Source organism: Gossypium arboreum, chromosome 8 (genome assembly GCF_025698485.1).
Source record: "Gossypium arboreum isolate Shixiya-1 chromosome 8, ASM2569848v2, whole genome shotgun sequence".
NCBI lineage: Eukaryota > Viridiplantae > Streptophyta > Magnoliopsida > Malvales > Malvaceae > Gossypium > Gossypium arboreum.
Genome location: NC_069077.1, coordinates 69,029,036 through 69,038,655, shown reverse-complemented (window position 1 = coordinate 69,038,655; position 9,620 = coordinate 69,029,036). Strand labels below are relative to the sequence as shown.

General features: G+C 39.7%; 1 non-coding gene across 1 annotated transcript; it reads right to left on the bottom strand.

Moving 5' to 3' along the window:
• Positions 1 to 251: 251 nt before the first annotated feature.
• Positions 252 to 358, bottom strand: LOC128279526 (small nucleolar RNA R71). Its single transcript, XR_008269728.1, has one exon. It is a non-coding gene; the product is annotated as a small nucleolar RNA R71 (small nucleolar RNA).
• Between the last annotated feature and the right edge of the window lie 9,262 nt (positions 359 to 9,620).

The window sequence follows — 9,620 nt, the reverse complement described above, 5'->3', positions numbered from 1 at the left end:
AGCAGTTTGTTCTGTTTGATAGTTTGCAGGGTGAGGATCCCAACACGCACTTGGCGAATTTTCTTGAATTTTGCGATACATTCAAAATCAATGGCGTTTCTGATGATGCCATTCGTCTTTGGTTATTTCCCTTTTCACTGAGAAAAAAAGCCAAACAGTGGTTGAACTCGTTACCACGAGGGTCTATCACTACTTGGGAACAAATGACTGAGAAATTTTTACTAAAATATTTTTCACCAGCTAAAACGGCTAAATTACGTAATGATATCTCTTCTTTTGTGCAGATGGATTTAGAAACACTTTACGATGCATGGGAGAGATACAAGGACTTACTGAGAAGGTGCCCTCACTATGGGTTACCGCTTTGGCTGCAAGTTCAAACGTTCTACAATGGTGTGAATCTCTCGACAAGACAAATGATTGACGCAGCTGTTGGCGGAACCATCAACAATAAAACACCAAAAGATGCCTATGAATTCATAGAGGAGATGTCACTGAACAACTATCAGTGGCAAGTTATGAGGACAAAGCCAATGAAAACAGCCGGCATTTATAACATTGATTCAGTCACCATGCTCTCTAATTAGGTAGAACTTCTCAATAAACAGATTGATAATTTTCTTAGTTCTACGCAGGTACATCCAATAATGAGGTGTGACTCAAGTGGAGGATGAGTGCATATAGAATACCAATCCTTCAATCCTACAACTGAAGAAGAACAAGTCAACTATATGGGTAACAATAACTTTAGATCTCAAAATAACCCATACAGTAATACTTATAATGCAGGTTGGAGGAACCACCCAAATTTCTCCTGGGGTGGTCAAGGGAATCAAAAGTCGCAAAATCCTCAGGGTTTTCAACAGTCACCTTATTGACAAGAGAAGAAACCAAACCTTGAAGAGATGCTTTCTAAATTCATCTTGGTGTCAGAAACCCGTTTCCAAAATATCGAGGCAGCACTTAAGAATCAACAAGCATCGATCCAAGGACTCGAAACTCAGATAGGCTAGCTTTCCAAACTAATCTCTGAATGACCACAAGGTAGCTTACCAAGTAATACTGAACCTAATCCGAGGGAACACCTCAATGCAATTAGCACTCAAAATAAGGACGGACTCATTGCACCCAAGCCAGAAATACAGCAAAACAACGTGATGAACAAAGGGCAAGAAGAGGTAAACAATAATGATCCCAAACAGGTAAGTACGAATCATGAACCTCGTGTGCCATATCCTAAAGCGACGACGAAAGACAGAACAGAAGAACAATTAGGTAAGTTTGTCAAACTCTTAAAGAAATTACATATTAACTTACCCTTTGTTGAAGTTCTTTCGTAGATGCCCAACTCAGCAAAATTCTTAAAGGAACTTCTGAGCAATAAAATGAAATTAGACGCTACATCGCATGTGGAACTCAATGCCGTTTGCTCAGCTATTCTAAAGAATAAGCTACCTAACAAATTGAAAGATCCAAGGAGTTTTACAATTCCTTGCTTAATTGGTAGTTTATCTGTGAATAATGCTTTAGCTGATCTAGGGGCAAGTATAAATGTTATGCCCTATAAATTGTTTAAACGACTTAGTCTCGGTAAACCCAAACAGACTAGGATGAGCATACAATTGGCTGACAAAACAGTTAGATTTCCTAAGGGTATTATTGAAGATGTTCTCATTAAAATTGATAAGTTTATTTACCCAGTAGACTTTGTCATCTTAGATATGGATGAGGATAACGACGTACCTTTAATTTAAGGACGACTCTTTTTAGCAACTGCCAAAACCATTATTAATATAGGCACAGGAGAGCTAACACTTCGTGCAGGTGACGACGCAATAACACTTCAAGCATGCGACTCAGTCAAAACCTCTAAAACTCAAGATAACGCTATAAAACCTGTCGATGATAAAAATAATACTCAATCATCCTTGCAGGAACCCCCTCGAGCCACGACAATGGAGGCAGTTCACTATTATCATGTAGAGAACAAAGAAACCCATGAGGAACGAAGGCTTCAGATAGAGGAGCTAGATGAATGGCGAGAACACAATCCAATAACACGCGGTAAACCGAAACTACACCAAAACAAGCCCGATACCTCTCCTAATCACCTTTAGGTTGGCGATAAAGTCTTACCGGATGCCGCAGATCCCCACATTGTCACTACCACACCAAATGAGGAAATCTCTTTTACGGTACTCAGTATTTTCCCATTCAGTACGGTTGAGGTGAGTCATCCCAAGTTCGGCACTTTTAAGGTAAACAACACCCGATTAAAACCTTATTTTAAGATTGATAGCAGGAACGAGGAGTATGAACTCCTCAAACCACCATAATAAATCAACGGAGAGGTAAGTTGAGCTTAGACTATAAATAAGAGCTTCTCGGGAGGCAACCTGAGCACTAAGATATTTTGATTTCTTTAGTTTTAACTTCTCACACCTCGAATCAATTAACTTAGTCTTTGAATTGCAAAGTTTTTTTAGCACACATGGCCAGGCACACGGGCGTGCCTAAAGCTGTGGGCAAACAGGGGAAGAGACACGGCTGTGCAATATGACCGTGTTGAAGCAGGGCCGTGCGACATGGCCGTGGGTGAACTTGATAGGAAAAACACAGGCGTGGGGATAGAAAACCACAGTCGTGCCAGGGACAAGGTTCGATTCTATTTCTTCGACACGGGCATGCGACACGCCCGTGCCATTCAGTCGTGTACAAGAATACACAGGCATGCTACCATAAAACACGGGCTTGGGAGAAGCGAACAAAGCTAGGCACGACCGTGCAACATGGCCGTGTTTGACACACGCCCAAGACACACAGGCGTGTGATAATAACCGGACACGACCTAACTCGTAAAATTCAAAAAACACGGGCTCACTCTCAAAGTACACGGGCGTGGCCCTAGGCCGTGTGACCCTTCCCTATATAAACAAACCACTGTTCATCTTCTTCCTCCTTTCAAAACCCTAGCCGAAATCTACCCTTCCCCAACCCCTAATCCCTATTTCGGCCACCATTCCCCAGATTCTCACTTCCCCAACCCCCAAACCACCATCAAATCCACTTCCCTAGCATTAATCCCCATTTCCCCTCCCTATACCCTCTATTTTCCCACCACACGACTTCCTCTCCACGTCACACACCCGTGCTCACCACCAGATGCCCGTGCACCACCTTACAACAGCATTTGGTTCACTTTCTCAACCTAATTTTCCAATTTGTGTTGCTACATTAGTATTCTACATGCTTTGTATAGATATTGTTACTATTACAAATATGTTTTAGACAAGTTAGGAATTTGCTTTAGAATTTTCTATATTTGACTTGTTTAAGCTACTAAATAGCATGTACTAATTTTAGGCCTATTACTTAACTACTAATGTATCTTGGATTTTATCAATGCTCATGTATTTTTAGGTACATTATGTCATCATCAAGAGGAAAGAAGGCCACGGTCCCTTCCTCAAAGAGATGTAGGGGACCGGGTTCTTCCTCGGTACGTGCTATAGCCAAATTTCAGCACCCGTTCATTGAATTTTCGCAAGGTTTGTAGGAGAAGCTATTTCAGATACTACGCGTACGACCCATCACCACAGGTCGCTGCATCGAATGGGCCGCCGTAGAGCAAGTCTAGCTTGCTGATGCCATCCGCGCCCTCCTATCCAGAGACTGATGGGAACGATTCTTTGCTATTACCGAGCCCACTTATTTAGAGCTAACTTTAGAATTATGGTCTACTTTTCATTTACAGGTGGTGATGACGAACAATGACGACCCTGGCACCATTCACTTCCGATTAGGCGGCCTAGTTCGTGCGATGAGTGTCCCAGAGTTTAGAATTGCTCTGGGACTTTACATCGATGAGTTTATGGAGGAGGAGGACATGAATGCACTACCATGCAATATCCACATCTCCCCCTCATTATGCTGGAAGGCTTTGGCACCAATCTCTTCCACCTACGACCCCAGCCGTTCGAAGGCCTCAGCTCTCCCCCCTTCCCTACGATATCTTCATGCCATATTGGCACACACCTTGACCAGAAGGAGAGAGAGCACCGGTGTCATCAACACCCACGACGCCTACTATTTATGGTGCACGAATGCACATGTGACTGACTTGGCCTACTTCATTGCTTTCACCATTCACCATCAGACCAAGCGGCATAGGAAAGGAGTGATCTCTATCGGTCCCTACGTGACGCGTGGCCTCCTCAACACCGCGACCCAGTCATCAGTGCTTACCCTAATAGGTCAGATGTCCCCACAGGGTATCACGACTATGTTACACATGAGGATGATCGAGCGCCGACGTGGGACCGATCCTCCTTAGTACCATCTCTTGCATGCCATTGACGAGGAGGATCTTGAGGAAATCCCTGATGATGTTCCCCCACAGCATGAGGAGCTTTCCACCGCGCCACCTAGGGAACGACCAATTCATGCGGCTACTTCATTGGCACATCTTTCCGACCGACTTACCCACTTCGAGTAGTATTGCACTATGCAGTTTGAGATGATTCAGGAACAAGATCGACGACGGGATCGACAGATGGACGGTATGCAGGCCATGATGCAGCAGCTGTGCTAGCACTTTCACATTGCCACTCCAGCACCACCACTTGAGGGCCTCACCGATGAGGATCATTGGATCCTCCTTTTTTTTATTTATTCTTATTTTTATTTTAGTTTATTTTATTTATTTTTATTTTTCTTTTGATTTTTATCTTTATTTCAATTTTATTATTTTATTTTGAAAGACATATTTATATTAGTAAATTTTACTTTTTTCTATTTTCTGGTATTTCTAACAAGTAATTCCACTACGCTCTCTTCCACACCAACCCTTAATAAGCTCTTCATGATTCTACAGACTTCCAAGCAAAGTTGCTAGGAATATTTTACGGAATGAGGAAACAAAAGGGAAACAATACCTCACAAGTGCCATGTTCAACGACCCAATTTCTTTATCTAGCCAAGAACAATGGCAGCTACCACTTTCCCCGAACACTCCATCCTCAGAATCAAGCTCGAGATCCATATAACAGGGAGTTTCACCTCCTTTCCTCTTATGATTTTCTTTATTTTGAATAATCTATCTATGTACATTGAGGGCTATGTACATCTTAAGTGTAGGGGGATAAACATGAAACCTAACTTTTTGTATTATTCTCAAATCCCTGAATTTGGTCTTCTGCTTAAGTGATTTTCTCATAATATTGATAGGATGAATTCTGATTGATCTATAATTATTGTTGATATGTCGTGAATTAGACCAAGGGAATTATGCATGATTATTTGATTAGAGGACCTTAAAGAATCGAGCATGATAAGTTGATATTTTGAGAAATAAAATTTTTAGACTATTTCTCCTAAATTGAGGTATTATCTTGAAATCCTAAGTATACAGAAATGACATGAAAAACCCAAATTTTTGGTGAGATTTTTGAGCCTTTTGAGCATATAGCTTTCTTTCTTGCTCACTTCTTTTGTGGTTTGAGTGTGTCAACATTGAACTGTTATTCTAGAACTTGATTCGATTATACATGCCAAGATCACACGTATGATTTGATATACTGAGATGATAAAGGCACTTAGGATTTAACCCATTTACACCATAAAAAGCCTTCCCACATAATTAAACCCTTAGTGAACCCCCTTTCAGCCTACTTATTTTTTTTATTGATTAACCCTTATCATTAACCCATTAACCCATTATTGTTGAAATCCTCTTACTTAATTTACCTCTTTATTGAGATTAATTTTAATATTATTACCTCACTATGTTCCCATTTTTTGTTACTGAATCATGAAGTATGATTTCTTATTGTATTAACTTGATTTGTTCTTAAAAAAAATGTAATTCTCAGCAAGCTAAAGTTGTCATGAACTCATATAAAATAGTTCTAGATATTTGTTTATGGTTCAATAATTAAGTTTTTGATAGTGGGGTAACATATTGAAATTATATCGATTCTAACCCCTGTTCTTCAGCTTGTATCCATACCTGTAACCTAAACCCCATTACAACCATGCAAAGACCTTTTGATTAGTGTATCACATCATTTACAAGTGGTGGAGATTTGATTTTCATGCAAGCCTATAGTAATAACTTTTCATGTTAGATAATTAAGTGCTTAATCTTGAACCTTAAACACTTTGAGTGATTTGAGTGAATATTTAGTGAGGATGTCATCACTTGTATATTTAGGACTAAAGTTGATTACTTAGAGGAAGGAGATTACCTACGATTTTTATTATCAAAATATCTTATTTAGATTGTTTGAGGCTTTTAATGCCCCTATAGTTAAATTCTCATTGTATAATTTTTCGTGGAATAGTTTGTAACATTATCAATACTGATCATGTAATTGAAAAGGATGAATTCTAGCAGTAAATTGGAGTTTTTCTTGAGGACAAGCAAATGCTTAAGTGTGGGAGTATTTGATAAATGCCAAATTATACATAGTTTTACCCCAAATACTTAGCATATTTATGGATGTTTACTACTAAATTTATGGATTTTGGTGCTCTTAATTCGGTTATTTCATGTTTAGTACTCAGGAGAGCACCAAGAGTCAAAATGAGCCAAAAACGAGCTAAAAAGGGACAAAACGGACCAAATCAAGAAGATCACACTGCCTAAGCCTTGCCACACGGGCATCTCACACGTCCGTGGCCTTCGTGGGTGTCGACCAAGGTTTACACGATTCATACGGCCGGGCCATTGAGCCCAAGCGGCCGTGGCAATTTAATGGATCGAACACGGCCTGGCAATCACGTCACACGGCCGTGTCCCTTTTTCAACCAGTTGTATTTTACACGGAAAAGGGTACTTAGGGAGGAAGAAAGCCAATCCAAAGCCTATATAAACACACTAAGTATGACCCAGAGAGGAGGCCTCTTCTAGAACTTTTTTGGAATACAGAACCACACGCCAGGAATTACTTGAAGGAAGCCAGAGGATCCATCCCAAAAGCTGGAGCTACTCCAAGACTGAAGATCTCTCTCAGAATTCCTTCAGGGGTTTTAGAGTTTTCTTCATGTTTTGTTATTTTTATACTTTTGAGATGTACTCTTATTTTATTATGAACTAAACCCCTTAGATACCTAAGGGGGATAAAACCTATGATGGATCTTGTTATTATTATCTGAACTGTATGATAAATACTTAATTTGTTCTTAATTATGTGTTCTTAATGCTTGAGTTAATATTCCGGGTATTAATTCATGATTTGATTTGCTTATGCAGAGGAGGAATAGACCCTGCCTAAGAGTAGATTTGGCATAATTATGCGGAGTTGATCGAACGCCTAGAAATAGGGTTATGAGATTTTGTCGGATTTGGGTGAAACCTAATATGGGAGTCCATAGAGTGATTTACTGCTTCCTTAGGGGTTTTAATTAAAAAGAAATTTCGATTAATTCAACTGAGGGTTAGACGTTATTAGTCTTGAAAGGGATAATAACATAGGTTAGGGAGTCTCATGGATCAAGTTAAGTGAATAAATCATCCGGTTCAGAGTCAGATAACAAGTGAAATCTAGGTGGATTCCTCCTTGGGTGTCATCTTTATCAATTGCTTCTCTTCAAGTCTTTTTCCAAATTTTCTCTTCGCTTTAATTAAATTAGTTAATTAGTTTAGATAATTAGTTTAATAAACAAATCCTTTTATTCCTAGGCTAGATAATAAAAAGATAGTTATTACTGGTACTTTTGGTTCCCTTGGGTACAATATCCCGGTCTTACCGTTACTATACTATTGTTCGATAAGTGCGCTTGCCTTTTCGTCGTGATAATAGTTAGTCTAGGTTTGATCTTCATTATAAGTATTTATTACTTGTAACGAATCACGCGATCATCACACAGGCATGCATATATCATGGACCTCGTAACATCTATGAAATAATTATTTCTATCTCGAATTTGTGGTCTCAAAACCTCTGTTCCGACTAAGCCCTAATTCGGGATGTTACAATTCTCCCCATTAGGGATTTTTGTCCCTGAAAATCTTACAGATAAACAAGTGCGGGTATTGATTTCTCAGGGCTTCCTTGGGCTCCCATGTAGCCTCCTTTATCCTGTTCCTATGCCATAACACTTTTACTAAGGCGATATTCTTGTTTTTCAACTGTTTGACTTCTCGATCCAAAATCTTGATCGGCTCTTCACCATAAGTCATGTCTGGTGAAATCTCAACTTCTATCGGTGATATCACATGTGAGGGGTTTGATCTATAACAGCGCAACATAGACACGTGGAATACATCATCGATCTTTTCCAATTTCGGCGGTAAAGCCAACCGGTAAGCTACCAGTCTTATCCTTTCGGTGATCTCGTAAGGTCCTATGGAATGAGGACTTAACTTGCCTTTCCTGCCGAATCTCAAAACCTTTTTCCATGGGGATACTTTCAAAAATACCTTATCACCCACTTGAAACTCAATTTCTTTCCTTTTCAAATCTGTGTAAGACTTTTGTCTTGCCGTTCTTAAACAATCTTTAATTACTTTCACTTTGTCCTCGGTTTCCTTAACCAGATCAACCCCGTGCAATTTACTTTCCTTGAGCTCTGTCCAGTACAAGGGAGTTCGGCACTTCTGGCCATACAACGTTTTATAGGGTGCCATTTTTAAACTCATCTGAAAACTATTGTTATAGCCAAACTCAACCAAAGGTAAGCATTTTTCCAACTACCTTGGAATTCTAGAACACAACATCTCAACATGTCTTCCAAGGTTTGAATCATTCTCTCGGATTGGCCATCGGTTTGTAGATGAAAAGCAGTACTAAAACTCAACCTCGTGCCCTAGGCTTCTTGCAACCTTTTCCAAAATCGTAAGGTAAACCTTGGATCTCTATCTAATATGATCGATAAGGGTGTTAGTCTTACAATTTCAGAAATATATAGCTCAGCCAATTTATCAAGCAAGTAGTCAGTACATACCGGGATGAAATGAGCTGACTTCATCAATCGATCAACAACGACCCACACCTCATCTTTCTTACTCGGTGTCAAAGGTAAGCTCGATACAAAATCCATGGTAATTTGGTCCCATTTCCACTCGAGAACCATGATAGGCTGTAGTAATCCTGAAGGCACTTGGTGCTCAGCTTTTACTTGTTGATAAATTAAGCATCTCGCAACAAACTCAGAAATATCTCTCTTCATATCGTCCCACCAATATATTTTCTTCAAGTTGTTGTACATTTTAGTACTACCGAGGTGTACCGACAGACAACTCTTATGTGCCTCATTCAAAATCTTATGAATCAACTCAGTGTCTTTAGGAACACAAATACTACCTCAAAACATCAAGCAACCATCGGAATCAACCTAAAAATCAGATTCAGAACCCGGCTCACATTGAGTTCTCTTGGCTTGCAATTCATTATCGTTAATCTGTGCTTCACAAATTTCTTGAAGGAACATCGGCCTAGCTCTCAACTCCACTACGATAGCACCATCGTATGGTAAGGCTAACCGACCATCCATGGCTCTCAAAGCAAACAAGTATTTTCTACTTAGGGCATCGATGACCACATTCGCCTTTCCCAGATGATAGTCAATTATTAACTCATAATTTTTTATCAACTCTAACCATCTCTATTGCCTAAGAT